This window comes from Lissotriton helveticus, chromosome 5_1 (assembly GCF_964261635.1).
Source record: "Lissotriton helveticus chromosome 5_1, aLisHel1.1, whole genome shotgun sequence".
Classification (NCBI taxonomy): domain Eukaryota; kingdom Metazoa; phylum Chordata; class Amphibia; order Caudata; family Salamandridae; genus Lissotriton; species Lissotriton helveticus.
Window position 1 is genome coordinate 50,246,525 of NC_136065.1, and position 15,887 is coordinate 50,262,411.

Below are 15,887 nucleotides of genomic sequence, written 5' to 3' on the forward strand. Positions count from 1 at the left end.
TAACGCAAAAGGAAAGCACTCAAAACACTGTGCTTCAATATACAGGAATACACTCTCTATAACTGGAAGAGAGCCAAAACAAATCTCGATGCCTGTGAGAACCAATGATATGAATTCACCAATAGCTACACATAAATAAAAGGGTCAAAATGCAAACTAAATATCGTATTCTTAAGTTCAGGACATAATCAGGCAGTGATCCTGAACCAAAAAGTCAAGAACCATATGTGCAGGACGCCGAAACCCCGACGTTGCAATCAGGACATCGATACACTTACTAAAGCAAAGAAGTGAGCTCCGAACTCGACGCTGTACTCAGGACGGCACATGAACTCTCAAACGAGGAAGGCCCCGGAAACGAAACCTGAACGCGAAGCATTGTTGTTGAGGAGAGGAGGGCTTAAGAACTACCTCCTCTGTTCATGCGCTTGCGTTGTTGACTGTGCATGCACTTAGGAGGGCAGCGGCCATCTTACCAACCAGCCTGTCGTCCCGGTTTTGCCAACCACGACGGCAGGCACGACACCTACCCTTGGGCTGTCAGCCCCAGATGCCTGTAAAATATTATCCAATTCATTTATATAAAAATTTTATAAAAAAGGGGCCAGTATACAGCCTTGCCGGACTCCCTTCTTTATGTTAAAATCCCTCGTAACACGCAGGTCTTGTGAAAACCTAACATTGGCTTTGGTTGACTTATGTAAGTCCTCCAAAAAATTTACAATACAGGTCTCCACGCCCATTGCCCTCATGGACTGCCAGAACTTATTCCTATTGACACAATCAAAAGCCGAAGACAAGTCCATGAAGGCAAGGTGAATGGTCCCGGGGCGGACAACGGTATATTTACTCAGTATTAGATAATGGTTAAAACATTAAACAGCTGTAGACCGTCCCTGTCGGAACCCATACTGAGCTTCCGACAGTATCCTATTATCTATGCCCAGGATGATAGTCTTTGGAGGAGGACCCTACCCACCACTTTTACCACTGAGTCTATGAGTGAGATGGGTCTATAACAATTAGGGCTGCCTCTATCACCTTTTTTAAATACAGTGACTATTGTAGAGGTTGCCCAAGACGGGGGCATCCATACTGGGCCGCCGCATTAAAAACGGACTCCAAGATCGGCACCCAAAAAGGAGGGGTCTGCCTTAAAAAGATCTGGGGGGATCCCATCAGGGCCGGGTGCTTTTCCAGCAGTTAGACCTATTATGCCTTTCTGAATTGCACCCCTCTCGAATCTTAAAGCTGCCTCCTGAATACCATGAGGAGTTCCCTGATTGTGCTCAGGCGGGCAGTCAAACATAAGTTCAAAGTGTGATTCCCACTCCTCCTCTGTTATGTGACAATCGAGGCCCCCCCGTCCTGATCAAACAGCGGTTTGTTAATCACACCCCAAAACTTTGAACTGCTTCTGAGAGTGCCATGGTCCAACAACTCCCTCCACGCTTCCTCCTTCAATGTACCCTTTCGTACTGCAAGGGCCAACTTATATTCCCTACGGCAAGCGATAACGTCAGCTTGCACTCTTGGTCTAAATGCCAGAGCTTCCCTAAGCCTCCTAGCTGCTTTAGAGCAGTGGGTGTCGAACCATCTGGGACCAGCCAGGGTTTTACCTGTTGCTGGGGCAGATATCAGCCCCTCAACCTTAGCTGAGATGGATTTAAAGGCAGCCAGAACCCCCTTAGGCGAGGACCGTTCCATTGAGCAAAGGCGTAGTTCGTCAGCACAATCAGTTTTTATTCTATCGAAAATTGTGTCTGGGGTCACTTGCGACCATTTCAATCTAAGCATACCGTCAGCGGGTCTTAGTGAGCCCAGTTTAGGTGCAACCCCTATTGTTTCGGCAAGGGGACCCGTCAAGTGAAGTGTTATGGGGTTGTGATCACTAAATTCACTTTCTGATATTTTTAAAGTGCTTACTGAGGATTGTAGGGAAGAAGAGATTAAGACATAATCAATAAATGACCCCTTTCCATGTCCCTTAAACGTAGGTACGGTGAAGTTGGAGCTGGGGTCAGTTAAAACCATCGTGGCCATCAGATCTAGTTTATTAATCAGGGTTTAGCAACTCTCCTACAGACGTGTGTTCGAAATGGAAACCGTGCATGCGAGGACAGCCCATGTCAGGTATACAAGAAATCAGCGGCTCGCCACAGGGATGTATATTAAAGTCACCGGCAACCACGAGACTGGATAGACTTTGTCTCAGGGATTGAGTTATAATTTCACTGAGGGCTGATACATTACTAGACTCATACGGGAAAGAGACAGAGTTATAGAAGTTAACCAGTCCCCAACTTTTGACCCCCTTTCATAGCGATAAAGCTTGGATTCCAGGATGTGTAATTGGAGTTACCTCTACTTTACATGCGATTTTCACAGAGATATAGATGACCAATCCTCCCTTTGGTCGCCCCCTTGATGTGGGATTAGCTGGAACAAAGAAGGCTTTATAGCCTTCCAGGAAAAGGTCACAGTCTACTGACCATGTTTCCTGTAAACAAATTACCAGGAATTGCCTAACATAAGTTATCCAACCAGGATCCAGGTAGTCTGACTTGGAGTCAGTGAAAACCTATGTCTGTATGCCTGCAGAACTTGTCTTCAGTCACTCTGCTGCTGGTCAGTGAGGCTGCCTGCCAAGGCTAGACCATCAACTGAGCCATCATCAGGGTTCTGAGAGAAGGTCTGTGAGAGGGTGACTCTCTTCCTCCTGTCCTTCATCAATAGCCATGAGCAAGCCCTTGTCTGCCCTGTCAACATATGGTTTCAGTCTGTTGAAATGAAGCACGCTGTGGGGGCTCCTGAGAGTTCCTAGATCCACCAAATAGGTGACCTCTCCCTTTGTTCAACAATAGTGTGGGTCTACTCCACTTGCCTTGGAGAGCTGCTAGGGCCACAGGCTCCAACACCCACACTTTCTTGGCTGGTAAACAGTCAGTACAGCCTTTTGGTCATGCCAGGCCTTTTGCAATTCCTGACTAGCCTCAAGGTTTTTGGATGCCTTTTTCATGTACTCAGCCATCCGGGAGCGGAAACCAAGTACATAGTCCACAATGCCATGTTTAGGCGGTTTGAGAGGTAACTCCCATCCTTTCTTCACTAGACACAATGGACCTCTGACTGGGTACCCAAACAGAAGTTCAAATGGGCTGTAGCCAACCCCCTTCTGAGGAACCTCCCTGTATGCAAATAAAAGGCAGGGTAGCAGGATATCCCATCTCCGCCTGAGCTTTTCTGGGAGACCCTTAATCATACCCTTTAAGTTCTTGTTGAACCTTTCAACTAAACCATTGCACTGTGGGTGATAGTGTGTGGTGAACTTATGGTTCACTCCACACTCCTTCCACATTGCAGTCAAGTAACTAGACATAAAGTTTGCACCTCTGTCTGATACAACCTCCTTAGGGAACCCACTCTTTAGAAAACTCCCCAGCGGGCTCTTGGCACAACAGGTGCTGTAGTGGTCCTAAGTGTTTTGGGTATCTGGTGGCATGATCCACTACCACCAGAATAAACCTGTGCCCAGAGGCTGTTTGGGGATCCATTGGTCCAACAATGTCAATCCCAACTCTTTCAAAGGAACCTCCACCACAGGTAGTGGTATAAGGGGGACCTTTGTGGTGCCACCTGCTTTGCCACTGGCTTGGCAGGTTACACATGAGTGACAAAACTCCTTGGTGTCTTCTGACATGTGGGGCCAGTGAAAGTGAGGGACAGGCCTGTCCCAAGTCTTGTTCTGGCCAAGATGTTCTGCTAAGGGAATATCATGGGCTAGTGTCAAAAGGAAGCCCCTGAATGCCAAAGGTATGACCAACCTACTGGTAGCACCAGGCTTGGGGTCTCTAGCCTCTGAATACAGGAGCCCCTCATCCCAGTAAACTTTACGGGTTCCACTAGCATTCCCTGAAGCCTCAGCAGCAGCTTGCTGTCTGAGGGGTTCAAGAGAAGGGCAGTCCAACTGCGCCTGCCTCAAATCTGCCCTGGAAGGTCCCCCTGTCCCAAGAAACTCAACCTGATCAGGTTCAAGCTCTTGTACGATAGTTCCTTCTTCAGGCTCACAATCAGCTTCCTCAGAAGGCTGATCCTCATCCTGAGGCAGGGGGAAAGGCACAGCCTTAACACTACTGCTCCTTTTCTTGGTAGGCAACTGGTCCATTATTCCAGAATCCAGTGCCTGTATAGTGTTGCAATTTTTGACCTGTGACCTAGTCACTGCAAGAACATGTGCTGAGATACCTAACATTTCTGCATGTGTCCTAAACTCCACTTCAGACCAGGCTGAAGCCTCTAGGTCATTGCCAAGCAAACATTCTACAGGGAGGTCTGAACTAACAACAACATTCTTAAGGCCAGTTACCCCTCTCCAGGAGAAATTAACAACTGCCATACTATGTGTGGTAGAGACATTGCTCGCATTGGTCACTTGGTAGGTTTCACCAATTACAATCTGTCCAGGGTCCACAAAGTCAGGTATCACCATTGTGACACTGGAAGCTGTATCCCTGAAGGCCTGAGCCTTTTTCTCATTGACTAAAGGAGTTTGTCTGTACTTGCCCAAGTTATTGGGACTCACAGAGAAGGACAAATCCATGCCTCCATCACAGATCAAAACGAATGTCTGACAAAATATCGAGATTCACAATATCGACGTACAAAAATATCGGAGCAAAAATATCGAGGACAATAATATCGGGATCCTATCTTCATAAAGGTAAGTACAAAAATATCGAAAAAATAATATCGTAGTACAAAAATATCGAAATTAAAAATATCGTTTTTTTAAATGTATTAATAATAATGTAAAAATAATGTTAAAATACATATAATTTAACAAATATTAATAAAAACATTAAAACATAATTAAATAAATAAAAGTAATACATATACATTTAAAATAAATTAAAAATGTAATAATTTAAAGTAATTTTATTTCTTTTAATTTCATTTAATTGATTTAAATTAAATTTAAATTTATTTTATTTTTACCCTTTACGCCTGTACCCCAAAAACCCAAAACTGACCCTGAACCCTAAAAATACCCCTGTATCCCAAAAACCCAAAACTGACCCTGAACCCTAAAAATACCCCTTTACCCAAAAACTGAAAACTGACCCTGAACCCTATAAATACCCCTTTACCCAAGAACTGAAAACTGACCCTGAACCCTAAAAATACCCCTTTACCCAAAAACTGAAAACTGACCCTGAACCCTAAAAATACCCCTTTACCCAAAAACTGAAAACTGACCCTGAACCCTAAAAATACCCCTTTACCCAAAAACTGAAAACTGACCCTGAACCCTAAAAATACCCCTTTACCCAAAAACTGAAAACTGACCCTGAACCCCAAAAATACTCCTTTACCCAAGAACTGAAAACTGACCCTGAACCCTAAAAATACTCCTTTACCCAAGAACTGAAAACTGACCCTGAACCCTAAAAATACTCCTTTACCCAAGAACTGAAAACTGACCCTGAACCCTAAAAATACCCCTTTACCCAAAAACTGAAAACTGACCCTGAACCCTAAAAATACCCCTTTACCCAAAAACTGAAAACTGACCCTGAACCCCAAAAATACTCCTTTACCCAAGAACTGAAAACTGACCCTGAACCCTAAAAATACCCCTTTACCCAAAATTAATTAACATTATATAATTACCAATTAATTATTAATTAACAATAACAATAAAGTAAATATATTAGCACATTAGCTATAATTAATTTAATTTACTAATTAATATTAATTTTTCCCAAATAATTAATTAACAATAAAAAATTATATATTAAAAATATTAATCTAATTAATGTAATTAACTAATTAATAATAATTAATTCCGAATTCATTATTAATTAAAAATAAGTACAAAATTATATTAATTAATTAACTAATTAATATTAATTAATTACCAATAAATTATTAAATAAAAATATGTACAAATTTATATTAATCAATTAACTAATTAATATTAATTAATTACCAATTAATTATTAATGAAAAATATGTACAAAATTATATTAATTAATTAACTAATGAATATTAATTAATTACCAATTAATTATTAATTAAAAATATGTACAAACATATATTAATTAATTAATTATTATTAAATTACTTCCCACCCTATTCCCCTATAAACCCACAACCCGCTCTAATACTAAAACGCAAAATGTTGACAAAATGACTAATTTTCAAACATACATTTCTAAACATATTTAGCAAACATATAAACAACAAAATAAAATACATAGCACTAAACAACAAAATTTCGATATTACTAACATACATACCTTAATCTCGATATTCTGTCTGTCGATATTATGGCACATCGATATACTGTACCATCGATATTAAAACATCGATATTATTGCATATCGATATTTTATTTTCGATATTTTGTCTGTGTACCGATCAAAACAGCTTGAGTTGGTACTCTGACTATGCCAGAGTCCATCTCAGTTCCCAGGTTAACCCTACTACACCCTTCTGTTGAGAACCACCACGTGGAGCTGAACTAGGGGGAACAGTTACCTTAGGGGCAATAGTGGCTGGAGCTATCTCCTTTTTGGTGAAATCACTGGTCCAGTGAGAATTAACGTTACAAATCTTGCACCAGGGTTTCTTTGGGCCTTCTTTCTTTTTGGATTGTTGAGCACCCTCGCCATTAGAAGCTTTTTGGGGACCTTGAGAAGACTTCCGGTCTTTTGCTTTCTCCCCACCCTTTTGGTCTTGCTTCTTCTGGTCACCACCTTGGTTCTGTACCTTCTGCTACACCCTGGTTCTGACCCATTTGTCTGCCCTCTTCCCAATTCTTGTGGAGAGGTCAAATCAGAGTCAACCAGGTGTTGATGCAATAACTGGTTCTGACAATTATTTAGAATCTGTTCTCTCATTATAAGGTTATACAGTCCTGTATAGTCACTTACTTTATTGCCCAGTAACCAGCCTTCCAGAGCCTTAGTAGCACAATTTACAAAGTCTGTCCAGTCCTGAGTCTGTGTCTTCTGGGTGTCTCTGAACAGCAACCTATACTGCTCAGTGGTTAGGCCAAACCCATTTATTAGAGCACTCTTCAGGACCTTGTAATTGTCAGCATCCTCTTCTCTGATAGTGAGGAGCTTGTCTCTTCATTTGACTGCAAAGGAGAGCCACAAGATTGCTGCCTACTTACTCCGGGGTACCTCCTGTACTTTGCAGGCCCTCTCCAAAGCAGTTATCCATTTGTGGATGTTATCCCCACTCTGGTAGGGAGGGACAATCTTGCTTAGGTTTTTATGGTCATAAGACCTATCCCTATCTACCACTAGGGATTTTGCTGCCACCAGAGGGCTCTAAGCCTGCTAATTTTCTCTCTCTTTTAAGAGCTAGAGTCTCTTTTTCAAGGGCAACTTCTTGCCTCTTGATCCTAAGCTTGACCTCTCTCATTCTAGCTTCATGCTCTCTTCTCTCAGGGGATGTTTTCCTCCTGTGAGATGAGGCAGTGGGCCCTATTGATGAACCAGAATGGTGCGATTCTCCTGAGAGAGATCTCTGTCTTCTAGGTACACCAGTAGGCCTACTTGGGGGGATGAAGAAAGGTCCACTGTGGCCATCTCCATCTCCAGGTAGTCCTGTGTCTTCCATATGGGTTTCAGGAACCACATTCTGGTCTTCATCATCATCATCATCAGAGTCCTGGTGGGGAGCCCCACTAGTATCCTCTTCTGATGATGGATGGCCCCCATCCCTATTAGCCTGAGTATCTGCATCTGATGCTTTTGCTAAGTCATCTGCCACTAACATATCTATCAGGTGTTGGGTGGTGGGACTCTGTCCTTGCTCTAATTTTCTTATGGCACACAATCCTCTCAATTCTTGGAAAGTGAATGTGTCATATTTAGATGTCTGCTCTTTGCTGACATCTGGCCGAGAGGCACTAGCTCCTGCCTTTAAAGCCATGACTAGTGAGGTGTGGTGTGTGCACCTACCTACACTACATGTTACCTACTAGAACCTCTCTAGAAGTTGTAGTCAGGGTGTGCTAAGCCCTTACCACCTACAACTTCTAAGTTCAGTAGAACTTATGTATTATACGTCTTGATTTATATGTACCTACAGGTACCTTAATGTGATTTTTCAAACGATATTCTCAAGATTATTTGGTAAAACAAGTGCAAGCTCTTATCCCACCCGCTGTACACCAATGTGAGAAGTTGGCCTGGTATAGGATGTCCACTATTCCAGTCAGCACCTTGAACCAGTCCAATCGACCCTTATTGATGGTAGGTTATAAAGTCAACCATATAGAAAGCTATCCTTGTGGTAGCTGTGGAGAGCAGCCCTCAGGCTAAGACTTGGAGACGAGTTAAGCAAGTTGTTTTACCATTTATAATCTCATGAGTACCAAATGAAAGCACACCACTCAAGGTATATATATCAAATATATATGTATTTATTCTAAACACAACCCCTCTGCACTCTTTATGAGGTCAGAGGTAAAAGTACAATACAAGGAACTTAATTAGCATACGATAAGTTGCACAGTATATGTTTTGTCCTAGGGGCCTCACAAACCATATACTAAAATAGTGGTATAAGAACCACATGGGGAATAGAAAGCAGGCCTAGGGCCTGGGGAATTGCTGGGGCTTCTAGGAACAACCAAAGGTTAGGATGTAGGAGGCCCACGGGAGACGCGTGCAGTATCTAAACACAGCTGCGGGTTACCATTGACTTTCTATGGAGAACGAACAAGTTACAATTTTAAAGATTAAGGGTACAAGGAGGTGAACTGCGATGGAACCCTTTTAGACTGGGACACTTAGAGAATCAATACCCACGGGAGCACCGGAGTACTCGTGTTACCTCACCCAGGGAAGCCGGGTGCATAGGTGTCTTTTCGTGTCGGGTTTCGTAGTCGATGCCAATGGAGAGCTGCAAAGAAGTGCTGTAGGCGACCAGACGAAAAGTGTCTGGGTAGATCCAAGGGTGGATCGGAGATGTGAAGAACCTGAAAGCAGAGGAGACAGAGTCTGCGCCGCAATCTCCCCACTCAGCCGGGTAGACGCTGAGTTGATACTCGACCTCAGAGGCAGCCGTTAAATTCAAGCGGCCATCTTGGGAAGGTACATAGGGGGACGGATGTATGTCGTTACAACGCATGCTTTTTTCACGCAAGCCTTTACAATGCAGGTTTTACAACGCAAGTCGTTACAACGACTTGCGTTGGGGGCGCTGGATAGTGAATAGTTTAATTTACTATTCCAACTTCAGTCCCCGTGTATAGTAGGGAAGGTGTTGGATAGTAATTAAACTATTCCCTATCCTAGAGCGCCCTCCAGCGCAAGTCGTTGTAATGGCTTTCGTTGTAAAACCTGTTTGTAAAGGTACTGCGTGGAAAAAGTTTTGTTGTAAAGATTGTTTACCTTGGGGGACAGGCTAGTCTTTGTGACGCGCTCGGCGTCACTATAAAGGGCGTTTCCAGCACGAAGGCAGCAGACCTACTTTACTCCTGAGGCGGAAGCCGGAAGCTGTGTTTGTTTGTTGCAGTGTATTTTTAACTTCATTTCTGTTGGCAATTTGCTCACCTTTTAATTCTCTGTGCCGCGATCTCCCCACTCAGCCGAGTAGGCAATGAGTTGATACTCGACCTCAGAGGCAGCCGATAAATTCAAGCGGCTATCTTGGGAAGGTACATAGGGGGACAGGCTAGTCTTTGTGACACTCTCGGCGTCACTATAAAGGACAATGGTCATGTCTCCGCGCAGTGGGTGCGATCAGCGGACGCACCTCCAACGCGCCGAAAGAGCGCCAAAAGAAAGCCCGTCTGCACCCGTCAGCGTCCCGGAGGCGTCGGGTGCCGGGCAGGTGGATGGATCCTATAGAATTTCCACCGATAACTTGCTCATCTATGAGTCAGAGCATTTAAAAACAGTAAGGGACAACATTGGTTGTTGTTGTCCGGTGTCCCCCGATAGCTTGAAGGGTGTCTTTCGCTGTTCCAGCTGCGGATGGACACCTTTTATTGGTTCACCTAGTAAAGACATTTCGGGTTCCTTTAATCCCATTGTCCCAGACCAGTCCGGGGAAAACCTCCAAAAGAATCTCCCATGTATGCTCCTCAACACGCGGTCGTTGGGCAAACATGCTCTTGATCTTTTTAACTTATTAACAGAGTCCAAGCCCGCGTGTCTCTTTTTGACGGAGACTTGGATGGGAGATTCCTCTAGTCCCGACTTATTCAATGCTCTCCCCCAGAACTACTATATTCTTAGAAGGGACCGGGCAAAGGGCAAGGGTGGAGGAGATGCAATTGTGGTGGATAGCCGCTACACTTGCTCAATTGTTCCTACAGAAGATATTCAGGGGGCGGAGTCCCTAGGCTTCTGCCTATCTTTTTCACCCCATCACTCATGTTCTGGGTTACTAGTTTATAGGCCACCGGGCCATGCCGGCTCTTTCTACGAGGAACTTCATGTGGCTGTCTCCTCATTAATTATGAAGTTTAAACACTGCTTGCTTCTGGGGGACTTCAACATCCATATGGATGTGGCAGACGCGGTAGATACCATTAAGCTCCTCGACGTCACTAATCCATTTGGGCCGATCCCTTATCTTAGTACTGCCACCCACAATAAAGGCCACATATTTGATCAATTTTTTTCTAATATTCCAATCGCCTCGGCCCCTCCTCTACCTGTGGTGTGGTCTGATCACTATTTAGTGAATTTTGATATCCTGCGCGTGCTCAAATCGACCAACAGTGGTCCTAGTCTGCAGCCATCTGCCACCCGCTCCTACCATCGAGTGTCGTCTGACATTCTAGCTCAATCTCTTGCCTCGCACCCGTGCCAGCTCACTGGCGATCTGGAGGCTGATTTAGAACTTTTTCAGACCTGGCTTACGCACCGCCTTGATGAGCTGGTACCTCTCTCCATTGGCCGCAAAAAACAATTCACGTGCCTCTGCTCCCTGGATTACTCCGGCATTACACGAAAGTAGAAGGCTCTGTAAGAAAGCTGAGAGAGCATGGCGCAGGAACTATGATGTGCCACTAAAGGAGGCATGCAGGGACCGCATTAAAATCTATCACAAGGAATTTTATTATGCTAAAAGAATTGAAGCAGCTGCTAACACTAGCAAGGAAATCTTTGTTATAGTCAAGGAATTGACCTCCCCTTTAACCTCAATATCCAAATTTTCTCCTTCGGAACTCTGGATTAAACAATTGGCTAATTTTTTGCTAGTAAAATTAAAAACATCCAGGCTTCATTCAAGATGACATGCCCAACAGGTGATCCTAGCTCCTTCTCCCACGCCCCTTCCTATCTTTCTGAGCGTAATTTGCTCACTAATTTTCCTCCCCTTTCCTCACAAGCATCATTGGAACTTTTATCCAAACTAAAATCTGGGTCGCCGACGGACCCTTGCCCTGCTAAGTTCCTTGCCAAGATAGCGCATGTCATCAATCCCATAATTAATCCGGTCCTCAATCACTCTCTCAACACGGGCATTGTCCCTAGTTCCTGGAAAAAGGCTCATATCCTCCCTCTTTTGAAAAAACCCAACCTTGGCACCCTCGCCCATGCTAACTATCATCCAATTTCGCTTCTTCCGGCCTTTGCTAAGGTCGTGGAAAAGCATGTCCATTCCTCCCTCTCCAATTTTCTTGAGGCTCATGATATTCTCCATTACACTCAGTCCGGTTTCCGTTCCAATATGAGTACGGAAACGGCGCTGCTGGAGGTTACTGAGTCTATTAAGGAGGTTCTGGACAACGGAGGGAAGGCGATGCTGGTCCTGCTCAACCTATCGGCGGCGTTCGATACCGTCCCTCACAGCCGTCTACTTCTAAGACTCCAGGAGATTGGTCTGAGAGGGGCGGTATTCAGTTGGTTTGTGTCTTTTCTATCTGACCGCCAACAAGCAATCTGGGCCCCACCATTCTCAGTTCCGGTTCCACCTCTGGAAGTGGGAGTCCCTCAAGGATCAATTCTGAGTCCTACTCCTTTTAATATATATATGTCCTCCTTGGCAGCACTGGTTGAGTCTTTTGGAGCCCAGATTGTGTCATATGCTGATGACACGCAGCTTCTCTTTACTTGTAATAAAAACACTGCTTTTAACGGCGACAACATCAAGAGCTGCCTCGTGGCCGTTTTCGCTTGGTGCCAATCGAATCAACTATAGTGCAACTCTGACAAATCAGAGGTTCTCTTTTTTGACTGCCCCCCGGACGCCGACTGGAAATCCTGGTGGCCTGCTGATATGTTCCCTCCATCAGCTGCCACCTCCATGGCAAAAAACATGGGTGTGAAAGTGGACAATGGGCTCACTCTTAAACCCCAGATCTTGGATTTAGTGGGACAATGTTTTGGCCTGCTAAAAATTCTTAGGAAATTCCTTCCCTTCCTGTCACTGCCCATAGGAGGATCACGGTACAGGCCTTGATCGGGTCACGGCTGGATTATGCCAATGTTTTATATTTAGGCCTCCCGGAGTATCTCCTCACCCGACTGCAGACTGTCCAAAATGCAGCAGCGCAAGCAATCTTTGGCCTCAGTCGTAGGTCCAAAACTTCGGTGCTTTTAAACTCACTCCATTGGCTGCCAGTGCGTAATCGCATCCTTTTTAATACTCTTACCATGGCATTTAAAGCTCTTCATGGCACTGGTGCTTTCTATTTAAGGAAAATAATTTTCTTCTACCATCCTTCCAGATCCCTACGTTCCGCCTCCTTAGCGTTGGCTACTGTCCCGGCAATCAGACGAGCACGCATTGGGGGACACTCTTTCAAACTTCTGGCACCCCAATGGTGGAACAAACTGCCTCTGTCTCTGAGGAAGTTAGATAACCTGCTCTCCTTCAGGAAGGAGCTCAAAACTTGGTTGTTTTGGTCAGTAGCTCTCTGCGATTTCTGGTGTTTGTGGCCCGACAGGTCTGACAGCGCCGGGACACTCTGCCCGAGTAGCTGAGCACTCTACAAGACTCCCCCTAACATAACATAACATAACTAGCCAGTGACCAGGGCGGCGATAGGAAGATGCCACCAGATGTCGGGTGATTTCAGGTGAAAAGGTGAAGTTTGTCTCTTCAGCCCTGAGGACCAGGAGGTGTTGACGATGACCAGGAGCTGTATTCGAGATGTACCACAAAGGATCTAGTTGACTGCGGTGTTGGTATCCGGATTGGACCCAACAAGCCTTGGGAAACGCAATCCACGCAAGAGGTCGAGATTGGCTTCGGTGCAGACCAGCAAGGTCTGGGGCGCTTCTCCTTTGCAGGGAAGCTGGAGAAAGCCTGGAGCAACCAAGAAAGCAAAGTAGTTTCAAGATTGGTCTTCCTGGTTATCTCACTAGCCAACGGACTAGGAACTGCGAAGACGCGTCAAGCTGAAATGCACACAGCGGGTCCATGGGACACTCGTGGAGTGTGGGCCTCTGAGCTTCAGTGCAAAAGTTGCTCAGGCGGGGGCTTCAAGCACCCCAATGCACAACTTCGGGATACCTCGGGAAGTAGGCGCAGGTTGCAATATGCTGGTTTTCCTGGAGTTCCGGTCCCACGTCTCTCGTGTCCACCACAGGTCTCAGCTTTGCTGGGAGCACGCGTGAGAGATGTCTGGAAGTCCATGACCTGATTCTTCGGGATCCAGCGGGAGCCTCGAAAATGCAGACCGGCAAAGATGCAGTTGGTGCCTGTTTGAACAGGGTGGTCACTCCTTGACCACAAGGGAGATTTCTTCTGTCTTCCAGTCGATATTGAATGTCGAAGGTCCAGGATATATGTTGCAGAGTTTCGTCCAGGGTAATCTAGAGTCCTAGGGACTGGTGTTCTATACTTATAGCAGGTTTAGGGGTAGGACTAACTCCAAGGTCCCTCCTATGGGTGGACCTGGGGAGGGGGTGGTTACACCCCTTCCCCTTTGTCCAGTTTCATGCCAGAGCTGGGGCTGAGTGCCCTAGCAACCGGTTTGAACTGGGAAATGCATGGAGCACCTTGTGTGCCCCAGGCAGTGTCTGAAAAGCATTCACTGAATGCAACCCACCCTGCCCCAATACACTAAAGCCTGTCTGGGGAGGGGCTAACACCTCTCTGGACAAGAAACCTATTGTCCAGGCCTCCCCTGCCGGAGTTTTGTCCAGCAGCTGGAGGGCAGACTTGTGTCTTTGGCAGCAGCATCCATTTTGTGATGCTGAGGCTCTGTTTAACTTTAACCGGGTAAACCAGTAACTACATGGCTTCTCCCTCTAGAAGGGTGAAATGCTATCCCCGCCGCCAGAACTGGCAGGGGGGTAGAATTTCAAAGTGTTTGACACCTTATACGACATGTTTTGATAAAGCCAAACCAAAGTTAGCATTAACCGCAAGGGTTATAATGCACTGAAGAGTATATGGTATGGCTATATCATAGAACAGCTATAAGGAGATGGTTCTGAAAGCTGCAGAGGGGCTCAACTCATGCTAGGGCACCCTCTCACACAAAACCAAGCACTCTGCCTCCAGGATTGTCAAGGCCTGCCATAAGAATGACTTATAGGTTAATATGTGTCTATATGTATATATAGATATAGGTATACTATATCTAAGTAAGGGGTGATTACACCACCTTACCCAGGCTGTAAGTACAGACCTGTGGTGTCAGTTTGGTAGGCTAACCAGGGGTGGCACAATACATGCTGCAGCCCCTGGTAGGCCTAGGGTGCACCTATGCCCTGGGTACCTATGGTACACTATACAGGAGCTCACAAGGGTGACCCAGTAAATAATCAGGTATGTACCTAAAGTACATGGTATCAATTTAGAGAGAGAACAGCCATGCTCTGGGCCTGATTAGCAGGGCCACAGCCATACTAAAGTCGAAAAAACAGAGAATCACAGCAAAAAGTGGGGGTACCCATAGGAAGCAGACCCTACTCTCCTACATACACCTCAAGTTTAAATTTACTCCTGAAGTCTAAGTTTAGACCTGGGTCTAAGGCTTGATTCACAAAGATAAAGTTTGACCAAAAGTCTAACTAAGACTATAGGTCTAACGTTGCTACTAGTAACTTTAGTACTAGTTACTAGTTGAAAAGTTACTACTAGTAAGTTTACTTTTAGTTAAGTTACTAGTAGTAACTTACCTTTGTGAATACCGAAAAGTAATAAAGTTAAAATTTTGGTCTAACTTTACCTTTGTGAATCAGGCCGTGATGGTCTCCAGTACTCTATTTGTTACATGTGGACTGTTTGCTTCCCCACTTCTGAAAGGATGGGGTTGATGTAACAGGCTCTGGATGTTGGACTTGAGCAATGAAGGCTGGAGCTTAGGTTGTACTGAACATTCGATGAAGGAGTAGCACCTGAATTACAATTAAATACTGGCAAGAACCAGTGAGCAATAAAAGGTTGGACATAATATGGCTGTGTCTAGGTGTTTTAGGCTGTAACTGTAAATACCTGTTTCAGGCATAGAGAGGCTGTATCTGGGCATGTGATTACTGAGTCTCTGGAATATCATGTTGATACCCTAGTTAAAATGTAGGAGTCTTGAAAAATGCATTGTGCCTTACTAACTACTAATATGGCTCTTATTATGCAGTTATTAATATGTATGTCAATTTCTGTGATAGCATGCGGTCAAAGGTCATGTGAAGTCATTTTCTGGGATGACTGTGGCCAAAGGTCATATGATGACAATTCCTATGATGTCACTGAAGTCACTGAAGTTAAAGGGCAAGATGTCACTTCTGCTACCTCTTGTATTTTGGAGAATCAAGGTCTATGATTCTTCCTTTAGCTCTTCCTACAAGCAGATAAGATAATTTTCAGAGCTCAACTGACATTGGGTTTAGATATTACCTGTCACAAGAGGAAGAAAAGAATAAAGGTAAATGAAGGCACTAGTTACATTAAAAAGT

The 15,887-nt window shown here is 44.7% G+C and overlaps 1 protein-coding gene and 1 long non-coding RNA gene across 9 annotated transcripts in view; one reads left to right on the forward strand and one right to left on the reverse strand.

Annotated features, from left to right (window-relative positions):
- The window catches only part of LOC144754124 (uncharacterized), a 246,374-nt gene that overhangs the window by 216,501 nt on the left and 13,986 nt on the right, over positions 1–15,887 (forward strand). The window lies entirely within an intron of this gene.
- Positions 1–15,887, reverse strand: part of LOC144754122 (butyrophilin subfamily 3 member A3-like) — a 600,119-nt gene that overhangs the window by 102,303 nt on the left and 481,929 nt on the right. The window lies entirely within an intron of this gene.